The sequence below is a fragment of the Musca autumnalis genome, unplaced genomic scaffold (assembly GCF_047663935.1).
Source record: "Musca autumnalis isolate F117 unplaced genomic scaffold, ASM4766393v1 scaffold_5, whole genome shotgun sequence".
In the NCBI taxonomy this organism is placed as follows: Eukaryota; Metazoa; Arthropoda; class Insecta; order Diptera; family Muscidae; genus Musca; species Musca autumnalis.
This window is the reverse complement of record NW_027412088.1, coordinates 77,355,591-77,382,525: the sequence shown is the minus strand read 5'-3', so window position 1 is coordinate 77,382,525 and position 26,935 is coordinate 77,355,591. Positions and strand designations below refer to the sequence as shown.

The 26,935-nt window shown below is 37.5% G+C and overlaps 1 protein-coding gene across 10 annotated transcripts in view; it reads left to right on the top strand.

Annotated features, from left to right (window-relative positions):
- Lpin (phosphatidate phosphatase LPIN) overlaps positions 1-26,935 on the top strand; it is a 166,964-nt gene that overhangs the window by 79,625 nt on the left and 60,404 nt on the right. For 3 of the 10 annotated variants that reach the window (XM_073957568.1, XM_073957564.1, XM_073957559.1), the window contains exon 1: positions 22,873-23,748. The exons of 4 other annotated variants lie outside the window; for them this stretch is intronic. The gene's annotated coding sequence lies outside the window, so the exon portion shown is untranslated. Of the gene's footprint in view, positions 1-4,585; positions 4,601-22,848; positions 23,749-26,935 lie in introns of those variants that run through there. 3 more of the 10 variants (XM_073957560.1, XM_073957562.1, XM_073957566.1) reach the window with 2 other exon arrangements.

Sequence of the window (26,935 nt, the reverse complement as noted above, 5' to 3'; positions counted from 1 at the left end):
AGGTATGGCCAAACTTTCGGCCAAATTGGACACTGAATTCGTATATATGTAGGTATGTATGTATGTGCGGTGATGGGCACAGCCCGGAAACTTTAAATTCTGGTCGATGGTAATCAAAGCGCAACAACTAACTACGCCCAAGATTTTAAGGGTCACATTCGATTGTATGTTCATGTCGCCTACGACAAGCCACCATTTAAGAACTAGGGCTTCAAATCCCTTTCCGGTAGCACATAGAGTGCAGATAAAGAAAACTTGCTGATCACATATAAAGCAAAAGGTCAGTACAACGCGATGGAATATCATTCAAATCTGTTTGAACCTGAAGAACCGCAATCATGTGCTTCCGTCTGCATGATAAAACAAATCTCTTTCAGGTGCTGACCATATATAACGTGGATAACCCCAAATCAAATGTTGTTTTTTGTTCGCACACAGTGTACGTGAGGGAAAAAAGCAAATGCTAAGATAATTCAGTGGCATCGCTGAGCATACTGTCTTTGCAAAGATGAGCATTAGGACTATGACTTTTTGACCTTTTTCTCAAAAATGATTTTCAGTAGCGGGAATGAATGAAGTTTTGCCTATTGATGCCTAAAATAAGGTTTATTCCATTTAAGTATTAAGAAAGTTTCCGCACAAACCACTTTCAAATTTTATATTTGTGAAAAAATACTATATGGGGATTTCTGAGTGAAATCGGACACTTTTTCAAGATGAGGTTTTTGATTTCCTTTATTTTTTGCTGCGGTGATGCTGCTCATTAGCAAAACATTTTAGTATATTTTCAGATTTTTTTGGACTAACGGTTCCAGAGATATCGCGCCTTGAAAAAGTCAAATTCTGTAAAAACTACATGGAAAGAAATACTCATAACTTCTTTAATATTGGTCCAATTTGAAAAAATCTTTTTTTGTATGTTTTGTTGTTTTATCAGCTATTAAATAAAAAATAGCAAAAAAATTTGCACAGTGGGCTTGGATGCTATTTTCGCAATTTAATATTTAAAATCAGTTTTTAAAGACGTTCGACCCCTTCGATTTTCTTTAAATTTTTTTTGTATTAAACTACGTTCAATTACAAAAATTTTAAGTCCTATGTGGTAATGGGATTCGGACGATTACTATTTTTTCTGAATTTTTTAAAATTTGTCAGTAAAAATTTTCCTTTATACATTTGTCCAAAATTTGTATTTCCTGTATTTTTGAAGCTAAGAGTACTTATTTATCATTATATATTATATATTTATCATAAAAAATAGAAAAAAATGCACAGTGGGCTTTAATGGAATTTTCGCTGATGCATTTTCAAAATCGAAAAATGACGCTGTTTTTAAGAAGTTTGAGATAAATTCATAAATATAAAATCAAAACAAAAGTTTAAAAATGAAACTTTTAATTTTTTTAATAAATTAATAAATTTTGCATAAAGATATAAAGGAAAAATTGAATTGAAAAATTTTAAAAAATTCAGAAAAAATAGTAATCGTCCGAATCCCATTACCACATATGACTTAAAATTTTTGTTATTGAACGTAGTTTAATACAAAAAAATTTAAAGAAAATCGAAGGGGTCGAACATCTTTAAAAATTGATTTTAAATATTAAATCGCGAAAATATCATCCAAGCCCACTGTGCAAATTTTTGTGCTATTTTTTATTTAATAGCTGATAAAACAACAAAACATACAAAAAAAAGATTTTTTTAAATTGGACCAATATTAAAGAAGTTATGAGTATTTCTTTCCATGTAGTTTTTACAGAATTTGACTTTTTCAAGTCGCGATATCTCTGGAACCGTTAGTCCAAAAAAATCTGAAAATATACTAAAATGTTTTGCTAATGAGCAGCATCACCGCAGCAAAAAATAAAGTAAATCAAAAACCTCATCTTGAAAAAGTGTCCGATTTCACTCAGAAATCCCCATATATACATATTTGAAGTAAAGAAGGTTTACATGACTAAAATACTAAAATGCAAGTGACAGCATAATAAACTATAAAAACAGACCGTGGTACAATGGTATGCACACCCACCTTGCACGCTGAAGGCCGTGGCTTCGATTCCGCGGTCAGGCAACATAGAATTTTTAACGGTGGCAAAATACTCCTCGGTAATGTTGGCGATATTTTCTGAGTATTTCAGCCATGTAAAACTTCTCTACAAGTGGTGTCTTAGGACACGCCGTTCGGACTCGGTGATAGACCGTAGGTCCCATATCATTGAGTTAATATGAATCGGGTTGCACTCACTGATATCCTTTCTGGGATGTTTTTGGATTATTATTTAAAATGGCTAATTTGACAGTTGTGAAGCCTTTAATGGGAAAAAGGCTTTATCTCTCTTAAAAGACATAATTTGGAACGCCTTTGGGATAACCCTATCAAATGAGATTTGGTAGTCGACCAAAAGATGGTAAATATTGAACTGGCTGTCTGGAGTCTTCTTCAATATTATGTTTAAAATAAATATCTGGTCGATGATTGATTTGGTCAGGTGTGAAGTTGTTGATGGGAGGGAGATTGATTTCTCTGTATTTGGAAAACAATGTATTTTCCATTTCCAATTTTATTTTTCGTTTCATACTTCTTTCTGAACTATTCAAGGCGTCCCTTCTTGCATTATATAGTTTTTTTACTATTTGGATATAAATTATGTTTCTAAATGTTTTTTATAGAATATATTCAATTGCCAATATTTATTGTAATATTTAATATAATAAAAACTATATGTATGTCTATATACAAAACGCTAGATATGCACACATATGTATAATTGTATAGGTACATTTGTTTTTTTATAATGTATATTAGTTTAACTATATAATTTTAGTATTTAATTTAAATTAAAAATTTCTTTGTGTTTTATTTAGAAACAAATATTTTTTTTTAATTTGTGTCCTCTTATTTTTTCTAAATATGTTTTTTTGTTGATACTATTTCCTGATTTTATTTTAATTAAACTATTTGTAAAATGTTTTACCTTTTGTGTTTTTTTATTATTTGTGATTGTTAATGAATGGTAAGTTTATTATTTATATTTATTTATAATTGCCTTTTTTATTACAAAATATGTTCGTGATTTTTAGATATTTTCTTGATACTATAGTGAAATTTGACCGAAAATATTGGTGTCTTTGACGTCATTTATTTAGAATATTGTTATACCCTCAGCATTTATGCTAACGAGGGTATATTCACTTTCATACGGGCAAAATGTGCCTTAACGAAATAATGGTTTTAGACCCCAAGTATGTTTGGACGAAATCCGTTTCAGACAATATGGAGTCGATTTAGTAATGTCCGTCTGTCTGTCTGGCTGGAGCGCACGATAACTCTCGAACGGATCAACCGATTATGTCCAAAATTGGGTTTTCGTAATATTTTGTTCAAACTTAGTTTAAGTTCGAAGATGGGTTATATCGGTCCATTCCTTCCGATACCTCCCCACAAAAGTTCGAAAATGTTCGGAAAATTTGTGCGCACGATAACTCTTGCAGGGAGTAACCGATTTCGTCCATAATTTGCATATCGTGAAATTTCTACCAGACTTACATGAGGTTCCAATATGGACTCAATCGGTCCACTTCTTCGGGTACCTCCCACACAAAATTTCGGAAAAGTGCAGATTAGGACCTATTCTCGAATCGCTTTGATTTTTGCTGTAGCAACTTGTATTTACTGCCCCCCATACGACGGTACAAGTTTCATCAGGGGGAAGTCCATACTTCCTAAGAAAATAGGCTGAAAGGTGCAAAAAAACCCCAATTGCACAGTGTGTGGTGGTTGGAGCGCAAGATAACTCTCGAACGGATCTGCCGATTTTGTCCAAAATTTGGTCTTCGTAATATTTTGTCCAAACTTAATTTAAGTTCGATGATAAGCAATACCGGTCCCCTGGGTCTTTGAATGGAGTGACCGATTTGGTCCATACTTTACACATCCTAATATGTCTACCAGATATAGATCAGGTTTGTCCACTCCTTCGGATACCTCCCACACAAAATTTAAATTCATTTTAAGACCTGCTCTCGAATCACTTTGATTTTTGTTGAAACAACTTGCATTCGCTGCCTGCATTACAACGACAAAAGTTTTTTCAGGGGCAAGTCCATAATTCTTGAGAAAACAGCCCAATAAAACAGCTCTGTTCGAAGATCCTTTGGAAATGTTGTGGTCCTGTTCGTTGTGGTCCCGTTTACAACGAGATTATGTTTTCCATGGACAAGTCTATGCTTCTTGGCATACTGATCCAAAAGTTATAATATGACCCTAAAAAGTGACTAGTGGGGGCTATATCAATCGAAAATATATGACCCCCAAAATAAGATCAAGTTCCACAATTCCATTCCTTCAACATTTTGAACTTTAATCCTAATCCACATTTTTGTCGGCATGTTCATTCAAATGCCCAAAAAGAGCCACAAAATTCTGTACGTAGATGAAAGTTTCGATTCATATAGGCTGAGGGTATATCTCTGTCGGCAAAGCCGACTGATACTTTTTTTTACTTGTTTTGGGAAAAGTTGGCATACACTTATATAAAGTACAATATTAACCCTAAAACGTGTTTTTAATTATTTGCAGATTCCTGGCCTTTAGGTAAGTTTTAGAGTTTAAATGTATTCGGAGTAAAATTTTGTGACAAAAACAATTTTGTAGAACATTTTGACTTGATACGATGCACTATAGGTAATTTGACCTGTTTTTGAGGCAAAAATTAATAGCGGTGGACTTTTAAAATTTTATAATGCCTTATATGCAAAAGTAGGATAAAACAAAGAAATTCACAGTGAAATTCGGATATAGCGAACATCAGGTATAAGAAACTATGTTTAAAAGCAAGAAAGTTTTGTGTTTCCAAAGAAATTTTCGTAATATCTGTACACACATTCAACTTTTTAAAACGACCACGGTCATAACGAACAAAAATTCTTTCTACAGTTGGTTATGATTTACATGTCTGCTTTAAAGCACAAGCGCATAGCGACGAATTTAGATCTGAGTTTGGTAACTTTTTAGAAATTGCTTCTAATGGCAAAAACTAGATTACCAGCAAAATTGAGCTTTCTGGGATTTTTTTTGAGGAGAACTCTTTGTTATGAAAGAAGTCTCTCCAATAAAGGATATTTGTTTATTATTTCATCTCTCCAACATTTCCAAACGATAATGAGCTGTTCTTATGTTATGATGATTTAATCCATAGGAAATTCTTTAGCCTGCGTTTAATGTCTATTTTTATATTCCGCTCTATTTTATAATATTCTAACCTCAAGCCATAATGAACATCTACCCACACTTCTGTGTAGCACGTGTTTAACTCGCCTTTTTTGCACATTTCGGACCATAAATATTTGTTTGTTGATGTTGTTGTTCTTCAAATTAGACAGTTTTTCCTTATAGACTGCTGTCTGACCTTGTTTTTCGCAAAAATATGTGTTTGTATTTTGTTATTATTTTCTTGTTCTTCTTCTAGCTCGACGTTTTGTGTTTATTTGTCATCATTTCCCTCCCCCTTGTCGGGCCAAGACAATTTTTCACATGTCGCGGTGATATTTCATTGATAAATATTTTCACGATGATTTTGTAGCGTTTGTTTGTTCGGTCTTTTCGTTTCGCTTTATGCTTATTAATAGTAGGAAAAGCACTGGCACAAAATGAATATAAACAAAATATACATTCACTCACTCACTCCTCGATTCTGCACATACATATTTGATATTTGAATATTCCTATAGATGGATGGATTGGTGTATTTGCATGTGACAGCAGCGGCGGTTGTTATGAACTTTTTTTTTGAAAGGAAAACAAAAAGCATTGGTGCTGATGTTGATGATTAACTAGACAAATATACTTGCTTTTTCTTCTCTATTATATTCTCATTTTATTCTTGTCCACAACAATAATGGCGAACAATAATGTGAGTGTTTCCAAGGCAATACTAAGTGTATATTGTATTGTATTGTTTTAGGGTCTATATTGGTTGGAAATATTTCTATAGATTTTATTTTCGTTGCAATAATATTATTTGAATAGTGATTAACATTTTGGAAATTCACATAATCCTACACGCCAGCACCATAACTTGAGTCACACTCTAATGTTTTGCAAAATAAATTTATGAAAATACATTGCTAATTAGTTGCCTCAAGAAATTAAATAATGTTTCACTCGGCAACTAAATTGAAAGTTTTCTTTTCTATTTATACGGAGCTTATGATTAACTTTGTTCATCATACCTACTAGGGTACATAAGGTGGCCTCTAAGCATATAGATTTTAGTGCTTTCTCAAGTAACGACCATTGATGGAAGAATGTTCGCCACATTTGACATTGAAGGACTATACAATGAGTAACACATTGATGAATAGCTCCCGATACCTTTCATGACATAAACACGTAAAAAGGATCAGTTTGCCCACAGCTAAATACCCCAGCCTCTGGTTTACCTAAAATTACTATGAACAGATCCCTAATTTAAAATAACATTTTCATAGAAGACAAAGGAAGTTTTGGATATTTACAGCGTAATTTTATAAGCTATTGTAAAGTGGGTATCATAAACAGTGTCCTACTGCTACACCCGTCAGCACAGTCTACAACAAAAAATAAATCGTAATTCATCCTATTCAACAATTCCTTGTGGGCGGTTTTTTTAGAACATTCGGAACATTATCGAGAGAGAGAGAGGGAGAGAGAGAATGGAGACTAAAATTATAGCTTACTATAACTAACATCATTAAAAACTTTAGTGCGAGAGGTGTATAAAGGAGTGGCCCTAAATCACTGGTGTGCACGGGCATCCACTGGTGGCTGCTGTAAAATACTCTTACTTTTATTAATTCAACAAAACTCAGACGTTTAAGTATTTTTTGTAATTATTATTTAATAAATAATTTCATCCACGATTTTAGGTTAAAACAGTGTTTTCACAATTAAAAAACAATTTAGAAAAAACATGAAAACGACAAATGTTAAATTCTCTTATTTTCTCTTAAATTCTGTTTTGCTCACCATTGATTTAGGCCCTAAATTTTAGGGCGAGCCCAAGCTTCCTGATATAATGGGCTAAAAGTTCGAAATCCTTCGGTGACAAACTAAAATGGTTGGTGGGTGGCATGTATTCATACGCCTTTTTAGCGGGTTCATCATCGCTCATTCTCATGATATGGCCTAGCCAACGCAATCGTTGCATCTCGATACGTTTAACTATATGCATGACTTTGTATAGCTTATATAGCTCGTGGTTCATACGACGTCGATATTCACCGTCAACGCAAATCGGCCCGTAGATCTTTCGAAGAATTTTCCTCTCAAACACACCAAGCACTGCCTTATCTGCTTGCGCAAGTACCCATGCTTCGGAGCCATACATTAGCACGGGTAGTATCAGTGTTTTGTAGAGCGTTATTTTTGTTTGACGAGATGTGGCTTTGTTTTTAAATTGCTTACTTAATCCATAGTAGCATCTGTTGGCCAATACAATTCTTCTTCTTATTTCACAACTGATGTTGTTTGTTGTGTTTATGGCAGTGCCGAGGTAGACGAAGTCTTTAACTACCTCAAAATTGTAGGTACCAACTTCTACGGTTGGTCCGAGCTCTATGGACGCTTTGCGCGTCGACACCATCAATTTGGTCTTTTCGCCGTTTATCGCCAGACCCACTTTCGCAGATTCTGCTTCGACCTTCCTAAAGGTATCAGTTACTTCCTTTACTAATCGTCCCATGATGTCTATGTCATCAGCATAGGCAAGTAACATGTGGCTATTGGTGTAAATTGTGCCATTTCTTTTGACATTTGCATCTCGTATTACCTTTTCCAGCAAAATGTTGAATAGGTCACACGAAAGGCTGTCTCCTTGTCTGAAACCTCTTTTGGCACAAAATTCTTCGGAGAGGTTCTTTCCAATTTTAACTGAGGACCTAGTATCAGTTAGAGTCATCTTACAAAGCCGGATGAGCTTTGCGGGAATACCAAATTCAGACATTGCATGGAATACCTTTGATCGGAGGGGACTGTCGAATGCTGCTTTATAATCGACAAAAAGATGAAATGTGTCGATCTGCATCTCTTGGGTCTTCTCTAGGATTTGCCGCAGGATAAATATCTGGTCAATGGTGGACTTGCCAGGTCTAAAGCCACATTGGTATGGTCCAATTATCTCGTTGACCATAGGCTTTATTCGTTCGCACAGTATCCCTGACACTATCTTATAGGCAATAGGGAGTAGACTTATGCCCCTATAGTTGGAGCATACAGTCTTATCTCCTTTTTTGTGGACGGGACATAGGATGCTCAGGTTCCAATCGTCGGGTACGCGTTCTTCCTGCCAGATGGTGCTAACTAGCTGATGCATACACCTTATCAGCGCGTCGCCTCCGGTTTTAAACAGCTCGGCTGGTAAGCCATCGGCTCCTGCTGCTTTATTATTCTTCAGCCGGTTGATTGCTGTTTTTACCTCATCTTGGCCGGGTGGTATACATTCTATACCATCTTCTGGGATTGGATCTGTGGTATCATCGTCTTCGCCACCATTGGATACCAGCAGATTGGGGAAATGCTCCTTCCATATCCTGAGCACGCTATCTGTATCTGTTACCAGATTACCTTGCTGGTCTCTACAGGAGGATGTGCCTGTACCAAAGCCATCTGTTTGATGTTTCACTCTTTGGTAGAATTTACGGACTTCATTCTGGCTCCTGTACATCTCGATTTTTTCACACTCCCGCTTTTCCATTTCTCTCTTTTTCTTGCGGAAAAGACGTTTCTCTTCTCTCCTTTTCTCCCGATATCTCTCTCGTGCGCTAAGCGTTGCTACTGATTGTAAAGTAGCTCTATATGCCGCATTTTTATCTTCGGTAGCAGCACGGCACTCCTGGTCATACCATGAATTCCTTTGTGGAGGTCTCTGGAATCCAAGTATGGATTTTGCGGCTGTTTGCATGGAGTGGGCAATATTTTGCCATTGTGTAGTTATGTTATCGGGACAAGGAGTGCCCGCGTTAAGCAATTGGGCTAGTTGAGTGGAATATGCTGTGGCTATCTGTTGTGTTTGCAGCCTATCGATGTCCAACTTCCGCGTTGTGTCTGTTCGTGCTTTATTTGCAACGTTTAGACGGGTACGTACCTTTGCTGCAACAAGATAGTGGTCCGAATCAATGTTTGCGCCTCGGAACGATCTTACATCCAACACGCTGGATGAATGTCTTCCATCTATCACAACATGATCAATTTGATTACTTGTTCTTTGATCTGGGGACAGCCAGGTGCCCTTATGAATATCGAGATGATTAAATCTCGTACTGCTAACTACCATGTTTTTTGCAGCTGCAAAGTCTATCAGCCTCATACCATTGTCAGATGTTTCACTGTGGAGACTGAATTTCCCGACTGTTGGGCCAAAGATATTCTCCTTTCCAATTTTGGCATTAAAATCGCCTAGAATGATTTTAATGTCATGGGCAGGGCAACGGTCATATGTTTCTTCTAAGCGCTCGTAAAATATATCTTTGGTCTGTTCGTCCTTTTCTTCAGTGGGAGCATGAGCGCAAATTGAAGAATTTAGCTTTTATTCGAATTGCACCAAGTCTTTCATTCACTGGGGTGAAGCTGGATACCAGATGTTTTAGTCTCCGACTTACTTCGAATCCGCAACCAAAGTCATGCTTTACGTCATGGCAGCTATAATACAGTGCGTCACCTTTAGGTGTTGTTGTGACGCCTTTCCCAATCCATCGTATTTCCTGTATGGCAGTAATATCGGCCTTGTACTTTTCAAGTACGTCTGCCAATGCGAAGACTGCACTTTCTCTATAAAGAGTGCACTGCACCTTCTCTATAAAGAGTGCGAACATTCCAGGTGCAGATTCGCAGATCATGGTCCTTAAAACGTTTGCGGGGTTCGTCAACTTTAGAGGGTTTTTTTTTTACTTTCGTTTTTTCATAGTAGGCTGTTTTTTCTAGGGGAGGGTTACCACCCCGACGCCCAAACCCAAGTTTTTTTTGGGTAAACGCGCGGCACATGTTAGCTCACTACCTTTAACGGGTGTTAAAGACAGTTCCCCGGGTGACACCACGGGGAGGTCAGTGTCCACTTGAGATGAAAGAGGGACCAAGATAAATCCTGGGCTTTGCCATGTTAAAACCGGTCAGGACCGTTCCTTGGTATCTTCCACCCCCTACGTCACCCTTTGGAGGCATTAAAAAAGTAATTTTTACATTGAAAGTTAATTCCAAGAAGCTCCTTCTTGAAATTCAATCATCACTTTTAACTTTAAGTTAGCCGGAACGCTATAAAACTGTTCGGTAAATCCAAATTATAACAAAAGAATACTTATAATAATTTTTATATAAGTCCTGTCATGCTAGGCTCACACACTTCATTCCATAAATTTACTGGGTGGCAAATATAGGCTTTACTGCTGGTGGGTGATGGGTGTTGTAAAGAAATAAGTAAGCGTATGATTAACATACTTCAAAATAATAAGTATATGTTGTTCAGAAAATATTAAATCCTCTTTGTGAAAGCGACTTTACTTTGAAGTTCATCTATCTGGCCTCGCTGAAAGGAGGTTGTACATAGGAAAAATGTGGACAACCAATTAGCTCCGCCTTTAATCCATTTTTAAATGTGACCAGCAGATTCCACAGGAAAGCCTTTTTGGTGCTCCGAACTATCAACATTGACGACATATTAGGTAAAAAACTACACCCAACAAGAGTCGTCGATGCAAGCTTTAATTGCAACGAAGGTGGTTTTTTGAATACATGTCCTCACCTGCTGAAAAAAACAGACCGCGCTTCAGTAGTCTTCTATTCTATATGAGACCTCCCTAAGACGTATTATTTTCTCTAGAAAACCGCTTAAGACGTCTTCTATTCCAAAGTTCCCACCGTAAGGCGTCTTCTATTTCATAAGGTGACCGCTTAGTGCGTCTTTGTTCTACAGGAAACTGCTTAATCGCTTCTTCTATTTAATTGGAGACCACTTAAGGCGTCTTCTATTTTATGGGATACACCTTTACGCGTCTTCTTTTCTGTAGTAATTTTATGCTGTTAAACTCTTAACCTAAGAACATGTTTACATTAAAGCTTTTTGTCAGGTTATTTTCTTTATGAGGATTTATATGGAGTATATCCAATAAATTGACAATTTAAATCCATTGGATTTACTAAATTCAGTACAATGTAAACGTACTAAAAGATTGAGTTAAATTTCCTGAATGTTTCATCCATTTAGTATTTTAATATAAGTCCTGTCATGCTAGGCTCACACACTTCATTCCATAAATTTATGTCCCATTGAGTTAGAAAAATGACAACGGACTCTGGACTATTTTCTTTCTGGAATTTTAGTGGGAAATATGTGTACGGTTTTTTATTTTCAGCCCATAAATCTTTGTCCTTCCCACAAAAAAATGTTAAGCACTAATGAAGAATATGCGTATTTTATTTAATTTTTATATCTATGTTTACCATTGAAAACAGTATTTTTTTAAAAAATATGTACGTTGACAGCTACCTCAACAATAACAATAATATTAAAAATTCATACAACATCAGAGTCAGAGCACACACCCCCAGATTGAGCAAATCAAAAAACGCTGTATTTTTCAGCTGAGGGGCCCCACTACTACTTTGTTCACACACCATAGCTGTAGTAACGGCAGTAGTAGTAGTGCAGTAGTGAACAACAACATATTATGATACATACATACATAAATACAAAACAACAATTTAAACCACAAAAATCCAAACAAGTTTTTCTATAAAAAATATAAGAAACGCAAGACTCCCTCCAACCAACCAACCCATTACCCCCATGATTTTCAAAAGAATAATTATGGCAGGGGTGAGCACGCCTGTGTGCTAGCACACAGGTAAATTGTGAAAACGTACTCTTAGTTTTTTGTGAACCATAAACAATTAAAAGTTTATGAAATTTTTTATTTATATTTTTTAATAATTTGCATTGTGGACGATTTTAGACAACATTAATGTTGAAAAAATTTTGAAATAATTAATGAAACATCAAGAAAAATTAAATATTAATTCTCCCTTAAATTTGCCTCTCTCACGATTTTGCTCAGCCTTGAATTATGGTGTACTCTGGTCTTAAGAGAGAAGAACGAAAGAGAATGTGTAGTGGTCCCCAAACAAGCAGCTCTTAATAACAAAATAAAAAAGCTTTCCCCATCATCTGTGCCAGCAGTGATGTCAACACTTAAAGGACACAAAAAGGTAAAAGGGCGTTATGTTCAACAAAAATGTTGCTGACGCTTAGCGTTCTGAACCACAATTCTCTTAAAAACTTTCTATGTGAAAAACAGTACAGTCTACGATGGAAAAAAGCTATCGGCTGTAATACGAATCTTTTTCCAGTTCGAATCACACAATCTCGGGGACCAGACTGGAGCCGCATAGCTTACCATAGACCGACCTATCGCGTTATACGTGGCCAACAAGGTTTCTTTATCTGCACCCCAAGTGCTGCCGGCCAGGAACTTGAGGACCTTGTTCCTACTTTTCAACTTGTCGCAGATAGCTGTGGCGTGTGCGCACGACGTGAATGTAGTGTCGAATGTGACCCCTAAAATTTTAGGGCAGTTTGTGGTCGGAATTTTGCTACCGTCGACCACGACATTCAACTCACGTCCAAACTGCGCTGTCCATGTGGTGAACAGAGTGGCTGTAGATTTTGTGGGGGAAATCTGCATATTCCTCGAATGGAAAAAGGTGGTAAGATCGGTTAAATAGTTGTTCAGTCTCTCACAGATGTCATCAGGATAGGTACCCGACGCCAGTATCGTGCAATCATCCGCATACGTCACGATCGCAATGCCGTCTGGAGGGGGTGGAATACACGAGAGGTAGAGGTTAAACAGTTCCGGAGATATCACCCCACCTTGGGGAACTCCCTGTTTCACTCTACGGGGTTTGGACTTCTTATTCCTGAATTCCACGTACGACTGGCGTCCACACATATAGTTGACTATCCAACGTTTCAAGCTTGGCCGGAGGGTTGTCTGCTCAATGTCCTCAAACAGCGTGGAGGACCTGAATGTATCAAAGGCATTTGATAAGTCAAGCGCCACCATCACTGTTCTATCACACGGCCGTCTCTGGTTGAGTCCTTTACAGATATATGTGGTAATGGCGTGAAGCGCTGTTGTCGTGCTGTGCTGCTTACGGAATCCATGTTGATGACCGGCAACTTGATAGCTATTTCTGATACTGGGGAGGAGCAAGGCCTCAAGTGTCTTTGCTACGGGCGACAAAAGCGAAATCGGTCTGTACGATTCACTTTTCTGGCATCCTTGCCTGGCTTCCGTAGTGGGACCACCCTGCCCATTTTCCAGACTTCGGGAACAACGAGGGTGGCTAGCGACAAGTTGAAGACTTTGGTGAAATACTCGACTCCCGGCTCATCCAGCTGCTTCAACATTACCATGGAGATTCCATCAGGGCCCAACGCTTTGGATGATTTAGCGTTCCTGATGGCATTGGCAACATCATCCATTGTAAATTGTGGTGGTTCATCCTCGGCAGGAAGAGATCTGATGCGACGTAATACTCTTCTCGTCGGCCTGTCACTCTCGGGATGCTCGACAAACTGTCGATTGAAATTACTTGCGCACCTCTTCGGGTCAGTCAACGTAACGTCGCCAAACGTGACTGATGTCCTATCTTCCCTTCTTCCAGGGTTCGAGAGTGACTTAACCGTTGCCCACAATTCACCTATACCGGCTCCAATGTTGCAGCTCTTCAGATGATTTAACCATTTGTTCCGCTTATGCTCGCCGAACAGCCTGTTAACTTCCAGTGTCAGCTCCCTGACTCTGGGGTCATTGGGGTTGATACGACGAAGCTCATCACGCTCATTTGCTAATCCCGTCGCCTCTGCTGGGAAATTTGGTCTTACTTCGGGTATTCGACCAGCAGGGATATGGCGAGCGGCTGCAGCAGTGATGATGTCCCGGAACGTCCTTTCCGCTACCCGAACATCAGAAGGATTGGGCAATTCTCTGAAGCGGTGATTGGTGAACTCTTTGTAACTCGGCCAATCAGCTTTTTTATGATTGACGAACGTGCGGCGTTCAGAGGTGATGAAGTCGGGTGGTCTGCTAATGGAGACAATTATGGGGAGATGGTCTGATCCAAGGGAAATGACGGGTTGCCAGGTAACGTCATTTGTCAGACCAGGTGACACGATGGTTATGTCAGGCGAACTGTGACACTCTCCTCTAATTCTGGTAGGGGCGTCCTCATTGACCGTGCAAAACGTAGAGCTACCAATCTGCTCAGCCAGCGCTGTACCTCTCTGGTCGTTTCCGAGGGCCGAATGCCACATCTCATGATGCGCATTAAAATCCCCCAGGACCAGACGATTATGACCTTGCAAGAGCGGGCTAATGTCAGGCCTATAATCAGGGATACAGCTATTTCTCGGCGGGATGTATACATTCAGCAACTCTATCTCGGCAGCTCCACACCTGACTGCTACCCCCATACATTCCATGTACGGGTCATTAGAGACAGGCTCAAGCGAGATAGGTCTGTATTGGACAGACTGGTGCAATAGGAAAGCCAATCACCCACCTCCACTTCTGGTGCGATCTTTCCTCAGAACATTGTAACCATCACAATGATCTAAGCTGTGGTTGTTGTTCAGCTTGGTTTCCTGCACCGCCGCGACCTTGATGTTCTTCCGACTCATAAAATCTACTCTCTCCTCGATCTTACCTCGGAGTCCATTGCAATTCAATTGCAAAAAGGCTGCATTTTCGGGGATTGGGACAACAACGGCTGGTGTTAAAGGCTGCGTGTGCGGTTGTTGTCGAGGGGACTGCGGGGGAGTTTCGTAATCCGACGACGACTCACTGGGGACTGTGTTCACACAGCACGCAGCAACATAGTCCCTGTCGTAGTCCCTCACGTGGACGAGTCCAGAGCAACCCCTTAGATGCACCCACTCCTGACATCTATTGCATCTCACCAAAGGTTGGATGTGGGTGAAGATGCGGATGTGACAAACTGAGCACAGATATATTGGTCCTGGGTTTCCTCCGGCCCGGCTCGGACCAATAGAATTCGGAGCAGGCATTCCGGGATATGCTGCTCCCAATACAGAAAAACGAAACAAATACGAACATGTACACACTGAGGTGGCAGCCGCTGGCCGAAACATTGGTTTTGTGTTGTTCCGGGTCAATCCGGTACGAAAGAACCTGCTGCCGTGGGATTGCGGGACAAATGAGTCGTCTTTGTAAATAAAAAGCTTCAAATGCAAATTTTCAATCTTGGATGTATAAATAGGAGCTCCAAATGGCGAAAATTGTGTAGCAACAACAACATTTAATATGCCTGAGGATGTTAACCTAACCAGTTAACGAAACGATCGTCGCATAGCGGTTGATGTGTGTGTAAGACTTCGCTAGATATCAATTTTTCAATGTAATTCTCCTTAGGTCATATAGCTCGATTAATTAAATTAATTAAAAATTTTGGACGTTCCCTATTAATTGTTTCCCTTTTGCTGCTGATAAATTTCATTTAGATTAAGCGGAAATGTGTCTTTTGCGGAGTACGAGAAGGAATGGGCCAACATAGACCATTTTGAAAATGGATCTTGTTTTGAGAATCTCTTCTTTTTATGGCGTCCACCAGTCATTTTAGTTGGTCCCCGTAGGATTTAGAGCAATTGGACTACAGTCAGGAAGCAGGAAAAATTGTGCATAATTTATGGCTGAAAATAGGATCACCTTCTAAAAAACAGTACTTAAGCTAAATGTTTAACTTTGTGATTGAGGTATCCGAAGATGTTGTCTGATATTGACCCGCTGGGAGTTAGACGTACATTTAGGAGACATTTTGCAAAGTTTCGATCAAATCGGATACTTGGATTTTGTAAGTCATCGTGCTCATCAGTCGTTTTTGTTGGTGCTGGTCGGATTTTTTACAACTTTTGGTCAATTATCTGAGGCAAAAAAATTTATCGTCATAATAGGAAATTTTTGTGGTGGTACCGATATATTCCATATTCAATCCTCATATATTTTTCTAAGAAATATTGTTATGTGCACAGTTTGCACCAAATCGTTTACTCTCTTCGAGAGTTATGTTGCGCACCATTTTAGCGAATATTTCTTGACTTTCGTGGGCGATGTGCCCAAAAGAGTGGACTGATATGGCCCATATTGGAACTTTAACTGAATTCGGTGAAAATATAACTACAGTGTCGGCCAAAACTAAAGCACCCACTCAGAGCATTTTTTTTTAAATAATATTTGTTTTAAGAAAACAAGGTAGTACATTTTTTTTACTTATTTATATCTTTATTATTGAAAAAAACTCAAACCTAAGGAATTCTGAAATTAATAAAAAATAGTTAAAATTAAAAACAAAAACTTTTTAAGTCACAAATATAAGTGGACAAAACTAAAACACCAAGAAGCCAATGAGAACATCTGTCGAATTGTTTTGGAATCACTCCTTATTCACTTTATATACATATTTTGGCTCGTTATCTTCCTGGAATGTCCATCTAAGTGGCATCTCTTCTTCGGCATAAGGCAACATCACGCCTTTTAATACGTTATGATTCCTGAAACGATCCATAATTCCATTAATTTTATGATCAATCCTTCCCAATCCCTTGCACCGAAAAAAAATAACCCAGACCATTATGTTTAGCCTTCATGTTTTACAGCGTCTTCGCAATATTTAGGATTTAACCGTTGACCATTTGGTCCACGCATTATGCCATCTGAATCCTTTAAATTAAACTTAGATTTATCAGAGAACAGCACAGTCCTCCATTTTTGGACACTACAGTTCAGATGGGTCTTGGCTAGTTCAAGTCGGGCGTCGTTTTCATTTTTTTGTCGATAAGAATGGGTTTTTTGCTGGTCGTGGACAAAATAAGCCGGCCTCTACCGCTTTTCTGCAAATCGTTCTTTTTCTAATTGCTAAATATAAGCAACTTTGTATTTGACCAGAAGATCCTGTGGCATCATTTTTGGATGAATATGAAAAATATCGGGTAATGTTTTCGTATAGCCCCCTTATAGCGGTACCTCCCAATTTTCGGCATTTTGAGGATTTAAGCCACATTTTCCTACTAACTTAGCTTAAACTTGGTACTTAAGGTTCCTAGTGGTCACACAACTTTTCCACCAAAATTGTGGAACTGGGTCCAGGTGTGGATATAGCCCCCATATAACGGTACCTGCCGATTTTCAGTATTTTGATGATGATTTATCGGAATAATGGGTTTAGACCAGCGTTGCCGACAGTTTTTGGTCGGAAATCGTCAAAAAATCGTCAACAAAATTTGGAAAATCGTCAAAAAATCGTCGTCATGATCCAAAACTAGGTTTGGTTACCGTTTAATGCAATTTTTTAGCCGATAGGTTTGTCAATTAGACCGACAACATAAAATATACAACCCACAGCAATAAATATAACCCAATCTCACTTAAAGGGTTGTCCCTAGTTGGGCAGACCACAAAAACTCATTTTCTTGAATTGTTTTCAAAGAAACTACCATTTTTTTGTTTTAAAGTTCGTTCATCAAGAAAGAAAGAGCACATCTTATACTACTTTTGGTATTTTTGTTGTTGAAAAATATTGCAAAGTCTTGTGGTAAATGGCTATCTGCGAAACCCTTTTTTATAAAAGCGTTTTGCGATGCCAACGATGACTCGAAAACGAATGGGTCGATTATCGCACATGTGTGTAAGCATTTTAAGAACCTATTAATCTTACCTTAAGGCGAAACAGAATTTTAAACAAACTTTTTTATAAAAAAATTTAACAGTCAAAGTCAAAATTTTGATTTTAACAAAAAAAAAATTGACTTTTTTTGTCAAAAAATCTGGCAAATTTTTTAAAAACTGTCTCGCTTAAGGGCAGTCTTTTATTTATTTAATAAGCTCACCAAACCATGTGAAGATCGGTCAATTCGGTTTCGAGCTATCGTTGGAACCGACTTCAAAAATACCATTTCGAAAAAATCGCGTTCAAAGTATCAAGAAATTGTTCCCTCAAACTTCGCTTGCTTGACAGTGTGACCGTCCACGTTTGTCGGTACACGTACATTTGGTTGATGGGCAGTCGAAAATCAACAAAAACTCTCATTAAAGAGGACATGGGTCGGAAGTATTATATCACGAAAAATTTTAAAGGAAGATTTTCATTCATTTACAGTCCTACATGAAAATGTTTAGCTGATGTAAATCCAAGATGAGGCAAAAACTATGAAAATACCTCTATTCCAGATATGTATGTGCCTAAATAAAGCCATTCCGTCTCGAAATTGTTTAAAAACATTAAAATAGCTCATGAAACCGAGTTTGGAATATTGATTTCCTTAAAGACTTTCGTGAAATTCTGGTCAAAATATAGTTATCATGTTTTATTTCATGCAATTCGGGATTGAAAAATCGTCATTTTGTACCATAAAATCGTCAAATCGTCATTTTTCAATTTTAGGCCAAAAAATCGTCAAAATGACGATAAATCGTCAAATTCGGCAACACTGGTTTAGACTCCAAGTATTTTTGGCAGAAATCCGTTTTAGACAATTTGGAGTCTGTTTAGCATTGTCTGTCTATCTGGCTGGAGTGCATGACAACTCTCGAACGAATCAACCGATTCGGTCCAAACTTTAGCCATAGTAATAGTTTTCAAAACTTAGATCAAGTTTGAAGTTGGGCCATATCTCCCACAAAAGTCCAAACTTTGCTGCATGATAACTCTCGAAGGATTTAACCGATTAGGTCCATACATTTCAAATCGTTATATTTCTACCAGACATAGATCAGTAGGCCTATTCTGTAACTTTTTAACAACTTTACTCATTGTTTATTTTACAACAATTTCTTTTGTTTGTTTTGCATTTGTAAAAACAAAAGAAATTTTAACAACTTTTCAATCGATAAAAGTTACCGAATATGCCTACAGGTTCAAATATTAACTACATATATCGGTCAATTCCTTTGGGTAACTCTCACAAAAAATTCCGAAATTTTAGACACATGTCGGGGCTTGAGCTTTAAATAACCCTACCGGTGATCGGACCATTTGTTTTCGAGTTAGAACGAACACCGCAAACCGCTTTAATAAAAAGAGTGTTTCCTAGACGGTCACTTTTAACAACAAAAATCCGAAAATAGATTAGTGTGATCTCTTTTATTAAAAACCAGTAAGGGAAGGATCAAAGTCAGGCGGGGCCGACTATATGATACCCTACACCATGGGTGCTCACATTGAAGATGTGTTTCTCCGTTGCAGGCCAAACAACGACTGATGCTTACTCTCAATTTACGCTAACGTGAAGAAATGAGCAGCCCTGCCCTACACCACCACGACTTTAATATAACTTGGAGAAAATTGTTCTAGACAAGGTTGCGCCAAATTTTCCAAATTTCATCAAAAATGAGTGTTTGGTGCTTTAAATGTATGAAATCGGGCGAAATATATATGGGAGATATATCCAAATCTGAACCGATTTTTATATAATTTGTAAATTTGCAAACTCTCTTCTTGTCTGTAGAAGACCTGAAGAGGTCTTCTGTTGCCCATAGAAAACCTCATGAGGTCATATGTTGCTCTTAAAAATCTCAGGGGGTCTTCTGTTGTCTACAGATGACCTCTACAGGTATTTTATTGTCTACAAAAAATACCTCAAAAGTTCTTCCATGGCCTATAGAAGACCTCAAGAGGTTCTCCATGTATTAAAGACCTTGCATGGTCTTTTTTTTTTGTAAAATAACACAAGAAATCTTCTGTTGCCTATAGAAGATCTCCAGAAATCTTCTTTGGCCTGTAGAAAGTTTTCTGTTTCCTATAGCAACCTCAAGAGGTCTTCAGTGGACAATAGAAGACCTCAAGAAATCTTCTCTTATCTATAGAAGACCACAGGAAGTCTTCTGTTACCTATAGAAACCCTCAAGGGTTCTTCCGTTGCTTACAGAATACTTCAAAGGGTCTTCTGTTGCCTATGGAAGTCCTCAAGAGGTCTCCATTGCATATAAAACACCTCAATAAATTTCCGTTGCCCATAGAAAACATCCTCGAGACCTCGAGAAGTCTTCTCTTATCTATAGAAGACCACATGAAGTCTTCTGTTACCTATAGAAACCCTGAAAAGTTCTTCCGTTGCTTACAGAATACTTCAAAGGGTCTTCTGTTGCCTATGGAAGTCCTCAAGAGGTCTCCGTTGCATATAAAACACCAAAAGAAATTTCCATTGCCCATAGAAAACATCCAGAAGTCTTCTGTTACCTATAGAAGACCACAAGAGGTCTTCTGTTACCCATAGAAAACCTCAAGATGTCTTTATTTGCCTATAGATGATCTCAAAAAGGTATTTTGCTGTCTATGGATTACCTTACAGAGTCTTCTGTTGCCTATAGAAGAACTCTAGCGGTCACCTGTTGGACGGACGGGCATGCATAAATTGACTCAGAAAGTCATTCTATGTATATCCAAATAAAAAAAAAAAAGAAAACTACATATCGTCTGCCTCGTCGGAAAACGTCGTAAGTCCCATTTCATAAATGTTTCAGGAGAAAGAAAATACATTCCAGCGCCTTCTGTATTAACGATTTTATTATGGTGGCAAAGGCAATATTATTCGCTTATTTATTTCGCTTCAATACGTGTATTTTGTTTGATCAAATTCCATCGCGTTTGGGAGATAATTGGGTATTACGTATGGTAAAAGCAACATAATGGCGTTAAACACATTTACAAAAGTCAAGATCAATAACTCGGGAAGTATGTACTTCCGACAGAAAAAAACTGTATATCGTTGCGATCTGAGTATCAAGGATTACCTATGGTACAAATTTCAACCCGATCCGAGAGTAGGCCCTAAACAACAAAAGCCTTTTTTAACCACAACTAGTAAAAAAGTATCAGTCGGCTTTGCCGACAGAGATATGCCCTCAACCTGTGCAAAATGAAACACTTTTTTCACAAATACTTACGTATTTAGGGGGTTTCAAAATTTTGATCGTATGAACCGACAAAAATGTTGATTAGCATTAAAGTTCACAAATTTTGCGGAAAAGGTATTTAAAGGAATGGACCGACATAGACCTTCGGGCTGTTTTCTCAAGAAGTATGGACTTGCCCCTGAAACAACTTTTACCATCGTAATTGAGGCAGCGAATGTAGGTTGCTTCAACAAAAATCAAAGTGATTCAATAGCAGGTCTTAAAGTGAATGTATCCAAAATTTTGTGTGGGAGGAACGGGATGGAGTGGACAAATATAGTTCATATTCGAACCTGATCTATATCCGGTAGATATTACGAGAATGTGTAAAGTATGGACCAAATCGGTCACTTTTATCAAGAGTTATCGTGCGCACAATTTTTCCGAATATTTTTGAACTTTTGTGGGGTAGATACCTGAAGGAGTGGACCGATATGTCTTATCTACGAACTTAAATTAAATTTGGAAACAATATTACGAAGGTCAAATTTAGGCCGGAATCGGCATTTCCGTTCGAGAATTATATTGCGCTTCCACCCATAAACATGGTGTCATAGGGTTTGTTTTTCAACTTTCAGGCTATTTTTTTAGGAAGTATGGACTTGCCCCTGAGGAAACTTTTACCTTCGTATAGGGGACAGTGAATACAATATGTTACCACAAAAACCAAGGCGATTCGAGAGCAGGTCCTAAACTGAACTTTTCCGAAATTTTGTGTGGAAGGTACTCGAAGGAGTTTACCGATTGAGTCCATATTGGAACCTCAGCTAAGTCTTGTAGAAATTTCATAATGTGGACCAAATCGGTTACTCCCTTCAAGAGTTATCGTGCGCACAAGTTTTAACATTTGAACATTTGTGGGGGAGGTACCGGAAGGAGTGGACCGATATAATCCATCTTTGAACTTGAACTAAGTTTGGACAAAATATTGCGAAAGCCAAATTTTGGACCGAATCGGCAGATCCGTTCGAGAGTTATCTTGCGCTCCAACCACTACACACGGTGTCATAGGGTTTTTTTTTGTAACTTTCAGGCTATTTTCTCAGGAAGTATGGACTTGCCCCTAATGAAACTTACAGCGTCGTATAGAGGACAGCGAATACAACTTGCGTAAACAAAAATCAAAGCGATTCGAGACCAGGTCCTAAACTGAACTTTTCCGAAAATTTGTGTGGGAGGTACCCGAAGGAGTGGACCGATTGAGTCCATATTGGAACCTCATCTAAGTTTGGTAGAAATTACACGATGTGCAAAGTATGGACCAAATCGGTTATTCCCTACAAGAGTTATCGTGCGCACAAGTTTTGCGGTAATTTTTGAACATTTGTGGGGGAGGTACCTGAAGGAGTGGACCTATATGGCCCATCTTTGAACTTAAATCGAATCTGGGCAAAATATTTCGATACCCAAATTTGAACCGAATCGATTGATCCGTTCGAGAGTTGTCGTGCGCACCAGCCAGACAGACGGACGGACATAGCTAGATCTACTCAAAATTGTCTGAAACGGATATCGTACAAACATACTTGGGGTCTAAAACCATTATTTCGATGAGGCACACTTTTGGTCGTATCAAAGTGTAAATACCCTCTTTATCCCAAAGGCTGATGGTATAAAAATAACTTCTAAACCCTTTAAAAAATGTGCGGTTTTTATCACATTTAAAAAGTTAGCATTACTGCTGTGGCTAGTAGGAACGAAAGAGAGCCCCTCCTGAAACAAAATTAAAAGCTTATGCAAAACAAGTCTCCCCTTTTCTTACTCCCACACTGAACGCGCAGTCACATTCGTTACTCTTTCCTTGAATATGCAGCAATTGTTGCCACTCTCTTTCCACCATAATTTAATTAACAATTTGCCAGTGTAGTAGTTGTTGTCATTATTCAACGTCTTTTATACTGGGGGGAAGAACATTGTTGTTGGGGCCGTCACCGCAGCAGACTGGTTACGCCGCTTGACTTGGTCTGCTGTATTTCTGTTTTGTTTGTGAGTGAGCAAGCGAACTGTGCTCGCTCCTCGTTCACGAAGATTGTCTGATTGTCTTCTATAATATTCGAGGTCGACAAAACGCAAGTTTTCAGTATAATAATCGCACTTGTCGGAGCAACTACAAAAACGAAAGAAAGAAAAAGAACAATTTTTTAACAACAGCTGCTATAGAAGCAGAAATTGAAAGAATTGCAGACAGATAACAAACAACATTAAATAGAATTCAAATTAAATTAATACTAGAAAATAAAGAATTTTTATTTTGAAACATTTAAAATTTAAATAAACGAAATTTTAAACGACAATTTGAGGAAAAAACAAGTTTTTATAAGGAATCTAAAGAAAAAAATTATCAAATCTTGTGAAATAGAGTGAGTCTTTGAAAAGTAAAACAACAAAAAACCTCCATCATGTAAATTAAAGTAAAACTGTGAAATATAATAAACAAAAAAACTGAAACTCACTAGTTTTTCAAAACAAATCTGTGAAAAAGAACACAATCTAGAAAATTAAAAAAAAAAAAAAAACATAAAACTACAGATAACAAAGAAGAAGAGAAATCGTCAAATTAAATTATCAGCCCAACAAAGCCAAGCCAATCAACCAACCAACCACCAAAAAAATAATAAAAATTAAAACAAAGGCAAGCTCAGATAACCTTTGTAAAGAATTTGTATTTTGGTGTCTATAATTTGGAAAATTCTCTGTTAATTCTTGTGGATTTTTGGTGTTCCTTTAAAAAGTTGATGGAATAAGGTAAATTATAGTGTTAATTAAACAAATAAGTGACACTTGATTGATTTTTTATTCATTGCTTTCACTCTCCCTCTCTCTGGAACAATCGTTTGTTGTTGACATAACATTTGCCTGTTCGGTGTTTGTGTAAGAGAAAATCTCCCCTTTAAAAACTGGGGGATTTGTGGTGTCTTTTTAAAAAGTGATTTGTTTGCAAAAATTTATATTTGATTATTATAAAAGTGTTATAATTTCCAGTTAATTAAAAATAAACATTTTCATCAAATGATTGATTGTTGTTTCGTTGTTGTTCCATCCGGTTTTAATTGATTCATGTCATGTGCTGCCGCCGCCGCTGTGCTGTTGTTGCTCTTTAGCTGTGTTATGTGCCAAAAACAGCTGATTGCCACAGTATGTCTGAAAAGTTTACATCAAATAATATTAAATTGATTGGAATTGTTTTATTGTTAGAAAATACAAATAAATTTTGTTAAATTGTTTTGGAAGATTAAAACATTTATAGGACGTTTACATATAATCGGATTTAATAAACCACTGGGTTTCAAATGTCAATTTCATTAGTCCATATTTACATTAGGCAATTTTCCTTGCGTCAATTGTCAGTTTGAAGGAGAGGAGAGGCATGTGGTAACCCTTTATTTACCAAACCCTTTATAACACCCTCTCTTACCGAAAACTGACAATTGCCGCAAGGATATTGCCTAATGTAAATATGGACTTATAGTACGTTTACATATAACAGGATTTAATAAACCCACTGTGTTTCAAATGTCAATTCCATTGCGTATATGTCAATTAAATCCTTATAAAGAAGGATAACCCTGCAAAAAGCTATAATATAAACATGCTACTACGTACACATCAAATAAGTTCTCATAAAGAAGGTTAACCCGACAAAAAGCTATAATATAAACAGAGTATTATATTCTAGTAATTTTTTGTATACTTTTAAATTGTGAAATGCGAAATTTTTTCAAAGCCAGAGGTAAGTTTGCATTGAAAATTTGGCCATTGTTTAACCAGGGCGGAAAAATATAATGTTAACTTGCTTGGGATTCAAACTCCAGCATTTAGTGTGCAAGAATGGGCATGATAACCATTGCACCATGGCGACAGTCGGGAAATACAGTGTGTCACAATTCTTTTTCTAGCGCTGCTAATATTATTTTTAGTTTTAGCGTTGTATCTATTTTTAGTTAAGATTATCGAAGTATTTATATTTTTTATTTTTAATTATTGGTCGCTACAAGTTTATCTATATACCTATATTATTAGGTATAAAAAGCATTACGCATACATGGATTACTCAGGAAAGTCTTGCATAATATTGTATATTTTATGCATGCCACCCACATTTGCATAAAATTTATGCAAAAATTAAAAAAATATATATGAGTTTTTATGAGCTAATTTTCTTAAATGTGACTAATATTTCAATAAAACAATTAAGAAAGTAGCAGTCAGCTGTGCCGACTGAGATATACCCTTACTTAGCCTTGGACCTAAAAAAGAAAAGAAGCAAACACAATCGGGTATGTTCTGAGCCACACTTCACCTCTCACTTCACGCCTCAAGCATTTTTTTTCACCCCATTTACTCTATTTTTCAGAATTTCTTGAGGCTAAGATTCATTAGGGTTTTTAAAAAGAAGAGTACACCGTCCATAAAATACTCGAAAAATGGGGTCAATAAAATGCTTGAGGCGTGAAGTGAAAGGTGAAGTGTGTCGCAGAACATAGCCGAATACTTCTGAGGGTTTTTTTTTTGAGTTTTTGGGACAATTTCTCAGGAAGTCAGGATTTGCACCCGAAAAAAATTGTACCGCTTTAAATAGGATCGCATACACAACATGTTGCCAAAAATATATGAACTATTCCAGACGAGTCCTTAAACTGCACTCTTTCCAAACTTTATTGTGGGTGGTCCGATGTAGTCAGTATTCGCACATAATTCGAGGCTGTAAGATATAATACAATGTATAACGTTTGGAACAAATTGGTTTCTCCCTTCGAGGGTTATCTTACATACCACCCATTTTAGTTGGTGCCGGTAGCCTTTTTGGAGGTATTGCACCATTATCTCGAAAAATATGGATTTACCCCCAAAAAATTGTGCCGTCGTAACAGGGCCCGCAAGAAGAACTTTTTGAAAAAAATTTCGATATGATCCGAGACGAGCTGTTAAACTGTTCTTTTCCCAAATTTTGTGTGGGAGGCACCCAAAGCAGTGGAGCGATATACTCCATATTTCAACCTGATATATGACTAGATGAAATAATACCAATCAAAAACTCTTGGGAGAGTTATCTTGTGGATTTGTCATTTTAATTGGTGCCGTCAAGGTTTCAAGGAGCTTTTAGGTCATTATCTCAGGAAGTATGGACTTGTCCCGAAAAAAATGTACTGCCTCGAACAAGGGGGAGCAAGGACAACCTGCTAAAAAAATTAAGAAATATTGTTTGATTTTTTCCGAATTTTGGAGTGAAAAAAAGCGAAAAATTTTTAACTTTTGTGTGGGAGGTACCGGGAGGAGTGGACCGATGTGACCCATCTTCGTAGTTAAGTTTATAAAAAATGTACTGTCGAACATGGGGGAGCAAGAACAACCTGCTGAAAAAAAATCAATACGATCCGAGAGGAACTATAAAACTTCACCACGGTGTGCCTTAACCAAATTTAAATGGAAGGTGCTTACACCTGGGAAGTTTTTGCAGATTCTGAAACTACAATACTCATAGATGAGAAATCTCAAGAAACAAAAAAATCGCCGGAGGGGTTCTTTAGGTTTTCACGATTTTGCTTGGAAACCGCGAGACCTATGTAAATGGGCCTAAGCAAAATGTTGTAGCTGTGAAAATTCTCCACAAGATTGACCTTTATGATATTTTCGTAGGTTTTACCGTTTTTGAGATATAGAAGTTTAAATTGAAACAATGCACTGTATCGCCTCTTATAAAACAATATCATGCTCAGTGCGCCTTAACTAACTTTTGATGAAAACCGCTTACACATGGGAAGATTTTACTGATTCTGAAACAGCAATGTTCATAGATAAGAAAAATAACAAGTAAGAAAAGCGTTAAGTTCGGTCGGGCCGAACTTTTTATACCCTCCACCACAAATTTCAGCCATTTCGGTGGATTAATGTGGCCACAACCTTCAAAATACCGAAATTCGGAAGGTACCGT